Here is a 9980-nt window from a genome sequence, read left to right as displayed (position 1 = left end):
GTGTCGACCTCAGATCGCCACATGTGCATGCGCACACACAGAGTAGAACTCAATTTTATTTCAAATGGTTGAGGTAGTGAGAATTGTGAAGGGCTGAGGAGGATTTGATGTGTGTTGTCACAGGGTAGACTGCAGTCCTGGAGAAGCTTGGAGGACTGGAAGTTGAAGGACTTTTAGTTATCAGTGATGGAAAGAGTTTGGTTTGAGGGTAAGGGACACAGAAATGGATGGATAGGTGATTTAGGGGTTGGGATTGTGAAGGACTTTGGATTCCAGAATCATAGTAGCAGAAAGGACCATTTGGCTAGTGTAATGGGCCAAACTGTATTTCTCCCAAATTCATATGTTGGATCCAAACTCCCAGTACTGCACAACGTGACCATATTCAGACTTAGCATCTTTACAAAAGTATTAAGGTAAAAATGAGATGATTAGGGAGGGCCTAATATGATATTACGGATGTCCTTATCAAGAAATATTCTATCATAGACATAAAGAGGGACAAAGGACAATGGTATACAGACATGGGGAGACCTCAGCTGGTTGTGGTGGCTCATACCTGTAATCCCAGCCACTTGGGAGGCTGAGGTGGAAAGATCACCATGGGTTCAAGACCAGCTTGTGCTACAGAGATGAGACTCCATCTCAACAAACAAACAAACAAACAAACAAAGAAGAGATTTCTAGGACAGATCTTCCCACACTATCTTCAGAATAAACTGATTTATCAACACTTTGGGGGCTTCTCAGACTTCAGACCATGTAATGGTACATTTGTGCTATTTTAGCCATTCAGTCTGTGCCTCCCATGGAGGCCCCAGTGAACCAGCAGAGCCAAGGACAAAGGACAACACTTCAAGAGCATGAACTTAATAGGCAATGGGGGTATTATTGTTACCATAGAGAGAAATGAAGACAAACTACTTCGGGTTCAAATTCAAGTTCTAAGATGTATAGCTTGGGCATCAGTTACAGATGCTAATAGTGGAGATTGGGGTCTGGAAGTGATCTTTCAATAGTGCAGAGATTTATTTAGGATCTGTTATGGTTTGTATGTAAAATGCCCCACACAGGTGCATGAGTTTGAATACTTGGTCCCCAGAGGGTGGTACCTTGGGAGGATGTTGAACCTTTAGGAGGCAAGGTCTAGTTGGAGGAAGTGGGTCAATGGAGGCAGGCCTTGAGAGTTATAGCATAGCTTCAGTTCTGCCCCCAGTCTCCTTGTTTCCTGATCTATCAAGATGTAAGCAAGCAGCCTCACACTTCTGCAGCCACAGCACCTGCCACCATGCCTTCCAACCACGATGTATACCATATACCCTCAGGCCATGAGCCGAATTAATCTTTCCTCCCTTCTGTTACTTCTTTGAGATGTTTTATCAGAGTAATGGGAATAGTAACTAACACAGAATCCAAATCGGATTAAATCATACACAGCCTAAATCATGTTGTCTGAACTTGGCCTCAGGGGCTTGGGAGATGGCTCAGTGGGTAAAAGGCACTTGCTTCACAAGTATAAGGGCCTGAGTTTGGGTCCCCAGAACCCATGAAAAAGCCAGATATAGCAGCATGAGTATCTATAATCCCAGCTCTCCTACAGGGACATGGGAGGTGGAGACAGGAGACTCTTGGAAGCTCATGGCCAGTTAGCCTGATGCACACATCAACCGAACAAAAAAATACAATGGAAGGTGAGAACTGGCATCCCAGGTTGTTTTCTGACTTCCACACATGTGCCACAGCAGATGCTCACTTGCATTTGCACATATGAATGTATACTCATGTGGGCACATATGTACATAGGCATACACAAAAATAAATAAATAAATAAATAAATAAATAAATAGATGAACTTGGCCTCAGGGGGGCATACATGTGCCCATTGTTTCTGGCCAACTATAGCAATTTTACTTGGATCCTGGTCTAGAGCTCTCTGTAATTTGCCACTGAGGTGGTTTTGTTTCTCTCTGGCTCCTGCCTATGATGGCTGTAGATTCATAGTCTCTTGGCTTAGCCTGCTATCCTGCTCTTTGCTCTGCTACCCTGGCTCCACTCCCCTGCTGACTGTACCATCTCTGAGTTCTGGAGTGAGGGAGGTGGCACAGGGGAACTGAAGTTTTGAGCCTGAGGAACCAGTACTACTACGAAGAGAAGCAGAACATACTTACATATGCACATATATGTGGATTATTTTAAGGACTGAATGTAAGCAGGAAAGGAAGACTGAGCAACTTCATTGATATAAAATATGTATTTTGTATTTTTCTCCATTTATAAGTAACATTTATGATGGGAAGTTTAGAAAAATTTCCCCAAAGAAAAGGATGGAGAGAAACTATTATGTGTATTCTGATCACAGAGTAAGTGGCACACTGAGCAAGGAGCAATTCTTCCAGCATTGTGTCAAAGCCCATTCAGACTTTCTGTCATTGTTTTCGTTCCTTTTGTTAAAATCTAGGTAAAACCTAGAACTCTTTCTACTACTGTCAAGTAATCAAATTCTCTTATAACTATTAACTTGCTGGAAAACAGATTCTTCCAATAAGTTAAATGTCCTCTCTATATAATAAACATAATGAAACCACTGGGTTTCTCTCTCTCTCTCTCTCTCTCTCTCTCTCTCTTTCTCTTTCTCCACACACACAAGTGTGCATGTGGGACACGAATTAATGATAGCAGTTTGGAAGATGAAGGGGATTTGTAGGAGGGGAGGGGGCAAGAGAAGATTACAGGGTGAATATTATTGAAATACATTATGAACATGTATGAAAATATCATAATGAAATCCATTATTATGTATAATTAATATATGCTAATAAAAACATTAAAAAATTCATCCCCTAATCCTGACCCTTTGCCACTTTCCATTATAATAAAAGACTGATAAGGTACCCAGTCTGCTGAATTACAATTCCCAATCTCCCTTGCAGTTACAAATGACCATTTGACTGAATTCTAACCAATGGAATGTGAGATAAAGGGATGTGTTTCTTTCTTGGGCCTGTCTCTTAAAATCTTCTATGGGTATACCTCCATGTCATTTCCTCTTTCCAGATGGCTGAGATGGGGGTCAGGGTCATCAGGCCAGTCCCTGCATCACTGTATGGCTGAGTCAAATCTCTGCTGGCTCTTATCCTACTGACCCAACCTGAAATTTTCCTGTATTGTTATATGACCAAGAAACAATGTATATTATGTTGAGAGACTCTATTACTTTCCTGCAAAGCAGCTTACAGAAGGAAATTTTGGCTCACACTTGGGAGTAGAGTCCATCATGGCAGGGAAGGCATGACAGCAGTGTGAGGCATCTGATCACATTGCATCTGCAGTCAGGAAGCAGAGGGAGTTGAATGCAGGTGCTTAGCTTGATTTATTCCTTTTATTCAGTCCAAGACCCCTGTCCATGGGATGGTGATGCCCTATTCAAGGTGGAGTGTTCCTCCTCAGTTAAACATTCACACAGACACCCAGGGGTTTTTCTCCTGAGTGATTCTAAATCTTAAGAAGTTGACAATAAGGTTTATCGTGGGGCTGGAGAGATGGCTCAGCAGTTAAGAGCACTGACTGCTCTTGCAAAGGACTCGGTTCGATTCCCAGCACCCACATGGTGGCTATGAACCATCCTTAACTTTAGTTCCAGGGGAATCTGAAGCTCCCTTCTGACTGTGGCATCCCACAACACGGGTGCACTCACATACATGCAGGCAATACACTCATACATACAAAATAAAAATAATAAATAAAATATTTTAAAAAAACAAGGTTTATCATTATAGGCTAAATGTTTGGGTGTCACTGCAGCCTGTTCTGGTACCTTCCATTAGCCAGAAGGGCCTTGAGTAGGTAACAAAACACAACTATTTTATTTTTCTTTGTACATCCCCTCCTCATTCTCAGCTGACTTACCAGCTTTGTTTTCTGATGTCTGCAGGGTTGGCAGGGGGATGGGGTGGGGTGGGGATGTGTGTGGAGGGGACCCAGTAGAAGCAGGAAACACCTTATTTGGCTGGGACTGCCTGGATCTTGCTGCTTTTGCGCCCTCCTGGCTTTGGTAGCTATTCAGAGTTGACTTTCTCTTTGGCTGCTTTTGTGGAATATGCTAAATATCTGTTTGCTCCTTCAGATCTGGTCTCTTTTATTAAATTTATTTTTCAACGTATACTTTTATTGAATTTTTTGGCATTTTGTACATCGTAATCCTATTTAGACCCCCTCCCCTATCTGCACCTCCCCATAACCTGCCCACAGGATTTCATGCATTCATTTCATTTCATTCATGTATGTTAAGGCATATCGAGTCAAATTTGTGTACCCAGATGTCCGTCAGTGTGAGTGCATCCACTCACGCCTGTTCAGCGTATGTAGGGTCATTTAATGAAGATCGACTCTCCCTCACCCAGCAGTGATCAGCTGCCAGGAAGTTCTTGGCTAAGGTTGGGCCTCCTGCTCATTTCCCCAGTTCTATGCTGGTTTTGTCTGATTAAGTTTGCATATGTCTTATGCATGCTGTCACCATCGCTGTAAGTTCATATGAGCAAGTTCCCATAAACCTGGAAGACTGTTGCCTTATGTTTGTACACTAACACTGGCTCTTACAGTCTTTCTGCCCCCCTTTCCCACAATGGTCCCTGAGCCATGGGTGGCTGAGGTTTAATATAGGAGTCCTATCCAAGGACACGTACCCTGCAGTCTCTTATTCACTACACTTTGGCTTGCTGTGGCCTTCTGTGTTCATCACCCTCTGTTGCATGAGGAAGTTGTGCTGAGTAGAGTTGAGAGATGCATTAGTGTTCTCTCTATTCCCTGTTCCACTATGTTCCATGAGCCTTAGGTGTAGAGGTTCCATTGTAAATGTGCCACTTAGGGGTGGGCATCTCACACTTCTTCTCTGTGTGACCAGTTGAAGAATTCTGTAATAGCCTCCATCTGTTGCAAAAAGAAACTTCTTTGATGAGTGGTGACCAGTATACTTGTCTGTAAATATAAGGATAAATATTTAGCACATAGTAAGAAATTATGTTTTTCTAAGGATGTGACAGATGTAGGATTTTCTCTATGATCTCTGACCTCTCCAGCCATGTGTATTTGGCTGTGTTTATAGTGTCACCCATGAGTTTCCTCCAATTAAGAGGTCTTTAAGTCCAGTTAGATAACTGTTGATTATTCTCAAGATAAAAGTGCCAGTACTGGGACTGGAGTGATGGCTCAGCCATTAAGAGCACTGGCTCCTCTTGCAGAGGACCCAGGTTTGAGTCCCTGCACCCACATGGTGGCTGACAGCCATCTGTAACTCCAGTTCTAAAGGATCCAACACCTTCTTCTGACCTCCATGTGCACTTACACACATGCAGGCAATACACTTACACACATTAAATAATAAATAAAATTTCTAAAAAGTGCCACTACTATACCTATAGGGTTTTCTATGCCTGTCATTGTTGTGATTTATTAGGCTTTAAAGCTGGGATTGACTTTTCTCCCTTAGCAGATTGCACAGTGTCCTCTAAAACTATGAGAGCTAGTGTTCAGGGAGGAGGTTTCTAAGTCAATTCCCCCTTTATTGCTCTAAGTCCTGTGTCCAAAGTATGTCCTGTCTTCAGCAATAGGGCCTTACCTTCAAATTCTGGGAGGTAATTAAGGGCTTTGGCAATAGCCTGTGTTATTTTGGGACTCTCTTGGACTAGCCTGACCAACAACTAGAAGGGAGGTTTCTCCTGTCTGGCACTGTTTCTTGTTACATAAGCTTCAGCTATATACACGCACTCATGTACAGATATTGTGCATGTATTTCTCAGTAGATTTTTGAACTAATACGTTTCCTTCTGGCTTTTCACCATTCTTCACCCTGCTCTGTTCTTCCAGCTGGCCTGTGTCAGAGGGCTCCCTTACCTCTCTAAGTTTCTGATTGCATTTGAGCAATGTGGAAGACTGGCAGGGTTGTGGAGAGAGGCACCCCTGGGTGCTTGCTCATAGGGCCAAAGTGTTCTGGTTGCATCCCTCCACAGAAGGCCTCAGCACCTATCAGAAGGCTCTCCTGTGTGCCCTGCCCATACTTGGGGCCCCTGTTGAGCACCCTTTCAAGATGATACCACGTGAGGCTGTTAGTTCCAAGGAATCTGACTATTCCCCAAACATTCCCACTGTCCTGCTCACATCTTGGCATACAATCTCTTTATTAAATTCTTCTCACATGATCTAATCCAAGTGCTACGAGTTCTCCTACTAGGCCCTGGATAATACAATGGAATTCTGAGATACTTCTGGAAGTAGTCATTGATGCTTTTTTGTGATGTGGGAAAGGTATCTGCCACACTGCTGGCTTACAGTTTATCCCTCTGTTCCTGAGCATCCTGTGATCTGTCCTTTCTGCCGCATATCACATCCTCCCTCCAAGTGCTTCATTTGGGAAGGAAACTAAGGTGCAGCCATGTTCTATGACTTGCTCAGTGCCCCAGGGCTGGCAAGCAGCGAGCTGATGGCAAATCCCTGTGGCAGCCACCATCAAAGCTAGTGTTCTCATCACCATGTGCCCACCTGTATTACTTATTACTCTCCTAAAGCAGTTCTTCAAGTCTGTACTCCCACCAGCTAGCAAACGTAATAATCTTGCTCTTCATCCTGACTAGAATTCTGCATGGATAAAAGAACAGTGATAGTGCTGGCCCTGGGCAAGAACCTTCTTCAGGCAGGAAGACAAACGCCTGACAAGATGATTACATCAGGCAGCTAAGGAAGGAGCTGGAACAAGTAAGTTAGGCCTGGATTTTTCTGTGCTTCTACCAAAGAAGATTGCCAGAGACTCAGTGAAAACAAAGTGTCAAGAATGGGAGTAAAACTCGGCAGGTGAGCGTGGGCCGAGTGGCTGTGTTTCAAATACTTCAGCTTGAATGGAAGCTGTCTGTCACTAACATCTCCCACGGCCCTGAAAACATTTTACAGCCACATGGACACCCCTTGGCAAAGGCCGAGCTGATACTTCTATTCTTGCTGAGTACTAGAGGCAAGGTGGGGATGTTCCCAGGAAGTCCTTGTCTCTTTCTAGAAGTCACCTCTCTTGTCAGCTGCTTAGCCTGAATTTCTCCCTCATGGGATTCCATGGGATGCAACCCCAGGGTCGGGAGTCACTTCCGGAGGAGGCCTTTTTTTCATTTTGAAAAATATTTTATTTTTTGTTTTTGGTTTATATGTATGAATGTATTGCCTGCATGTATGTAAGCGCACCTGTGCTGTGCAATCCTGATGGAGGTTAGAAGAGGGTATCGAATCCCCTGGAACTGGAGTTACAGACAGTTGTTAGCCACCACCTGGGTGCTGGGAAATGAACCCAGATCCTCTGTGAAAGCAGTGTTCTTAACTGCTGAGTCATCTCTCTAGCACTAGGAGGCCTTTCTTGACCACACACCTTGTCTGGGGACTCTCCTGAGAATCTTCACAGTGCTCTGTTCTCATCACATCTACTCATTCACCAAGTGTTTATCAAACACTGACTCTATGCCCACTCCCATTCTCAAATGTAGGTGCCGTCAACTTGGATCACTGCTTTATAATTGTCCATATCCCTCAAGAGTCTCTAACTCTTAAAACCTGAAATGCCAGGTGATGCATACCTATACTCTGAATACTTGGGAGATCGAGGCAGTGGGATTCTAAGTTTGAGGATAGCCTGGGCTTCACAGTGAGAGCTAACAATGTTCATATTTTTAGCTTGGCTAGAATTCTACATGACTACTAGGAAGCCATGCCTTATTATTAAAAATATTTGTAACCTGGTGCATTGTTCTGTGATTACCAGTAGTAGCTGCTCAATTCGTATTTACTAAAAGAATGAGTGGAGACAGCATTAGGTTTTGACTACAGGATAAACTAGGGGTTGGGATTGCTTTGGCAGTATTTTTTTATGGGGTGTGTGTGGGGAAAGCCTGCCAAGTGCTAGTCAGTGGCACATGTAAGACCATGAGCAGTGTCCAGATTGGGCCGTAGACATCTTGTCTTCACGCTCCTTGCAGATCACTCAAGGAGGCCAGTCTGAGTGCATAAGGCGGGTATGAGGGAAGACCTTCTGCCTCTGAATTATATGACGAGGTCCAGAGCACTGAAAAAATGGAAAATGGCAGGGCCATCAGCATTATCTCTGAATGCGCTAGTCAAGGACACTGGGGTCCAGGGCTCAGTGCCTTCTCAGGGCCATGCGGGCTGAAAGGCAGGGGAAAGCCATGTCCATTGCATTTTGCTTCCATGACACTGTTATATAATGACTCTATGGTCTTGGTGCCTAGCTATTGGTCTAAGAAACGCCTGGTGCTGAGGTTCCCAGGCATGCTCGAGATGTACCTTGCCATGGATAGTATAGGGCTAGGTTTTCGTTGATATACTGTGTGCATCTCTCCTCTCCTCAGCCCTCCCATATCCTGACCTTATTGCTGTGTGTGGAACAGGGGTTCAGAGAGTATGTGTGTTCAGGAATCACAGATCAATGCAAACTCAGTAATAATGACAGTCCTTTGCCTGATTCTCCATGGTGCTTGATATACACCTTATCAAATTTCTTGTGCCTGCTCTCCTGTGAGATAGTTGCATGGTATAAGCATATGATTATAATATCAATTAAGAGAGCTTTAGAAATAAATTAAGATGGGCTCAAGCGCAAATTAAAAAAAATAAATAGCATGGACGGGGAGGGGCTCACCATCCCCCCACTCCTGAGGAGCTGTGGACAGTTGATGGCTTCCCAGGGAGGGAGAGTCCATTTTCTTTAAGGGTGTGACTCCTGGTAGGCTGACAATGCTGCAGTAGATGGCCTCACACTCCTGAGTGTATAGGCAGCACAGATTAGACTCGGTTATAAGAAAAGAGGACATGAATATGGGAGGTGGTGGATCTGGGAGGAGCCAGGGAGAGGACAGAGGGGTGAATATGATTAAAATATACTGCACGGCATTCTCAAAGAGTTAATAAAAACATCTAAAAAATAAATAAACCAACTTGAAAAACAGGGTCATTCTGTAGGTATGACCCACTACCCGCCTTCCTTCTACCCCTTTAGTGGTCCTCTTATGTCACAGTCCATGCTGTGCCCTCTGGTTCCCCTCTCATGTTTTGTCTAATGTGCCCTTGATCAGGAATTCTGTTTTTATCTATATGAGAGAGAAAAATCTTCCTTAATCTTCCTAGTCCTATTCCTCTATCTCTGCTTTTGTTCTAGCTCTCTCAACCCTTTGCCCCTTCTTGCTGATATAGCTGCTCCCTCCTGGATGTTCCCACAGCTCTGTACTACGTCACTTCTCACATTGCATTGTAAAGATGAGTTCTTGTTCCATCTTATCAGACTGAGTCTCTTGAGGCATGGGGTATTCTGCAGTCTCTAATGCTTTGTACCTTATAGGTATTGGGTGCACATCTGTTAGATGAATGAAGAGATGTGCCTGGGGCATTCAGTGGCATTTGGCTGTTATTTCCAAGGCCTAATGTCAAAGAGAGCAAGATTCCTAGTGGGTAAGCCCAGTAAAGAGAGCCACTCAGTCACTCTTGGCGCTGTCCCGTTTCCACATTGTGCTGTTTGTCAGGTCATGAATAGATCTCAAATTTTGCAGCTTGTTAACTCTCTAATCACTCTTCTTAGTTTGAGTTTTTCATTTTATTTATTTATTTATTTATTTTTGCATGTGTATGTGTATGTGCCACAGTACAAGTGTAGAGACTGGAACGCAACTTGTAGAATTCCATTCTCTCCTTCCACCAGGTGGGTCCCAGGCATTGAACTTTGGTCATCAGACTTAGTGGCAAGTACCTCATTCACTGCACCATCTTTCTAGCTCCAGAGTTCACATTTTAAAAAGAAACATCCCTCATTGATCCCCTTGGTAAACAGTAAAAACACCCAGGAAGGATTATGGGAGATTGGATTCTCAGAATATAGTCAGAAATGTGTCCTATGTTGCTTTCTTTGAAAAAAATTGCCTCTGTAGACAGTATGTAGGACA

The sequence above is a fragment of the Nannospalax galili genome, unplaced genomic scaffold (assembly GCF_000622305.1).
Source record: "Nannospalax galili isolate Female #2095 unplaced genomic scaffold, S.galili_v1.0 scaffold335, whole genome shotgun sequence".
Classification (NCBI taxonomy): Eukaryota; Metazoa; Chordata; class Mammalia; order Rodentia; family Spalacidae; genus Nannospalax; species Nannospalax galili.
The sequence above is the reverse complement of the archived record's forward strand: the minus strand, read 5'-3'. Positions refer to the sequence as shown.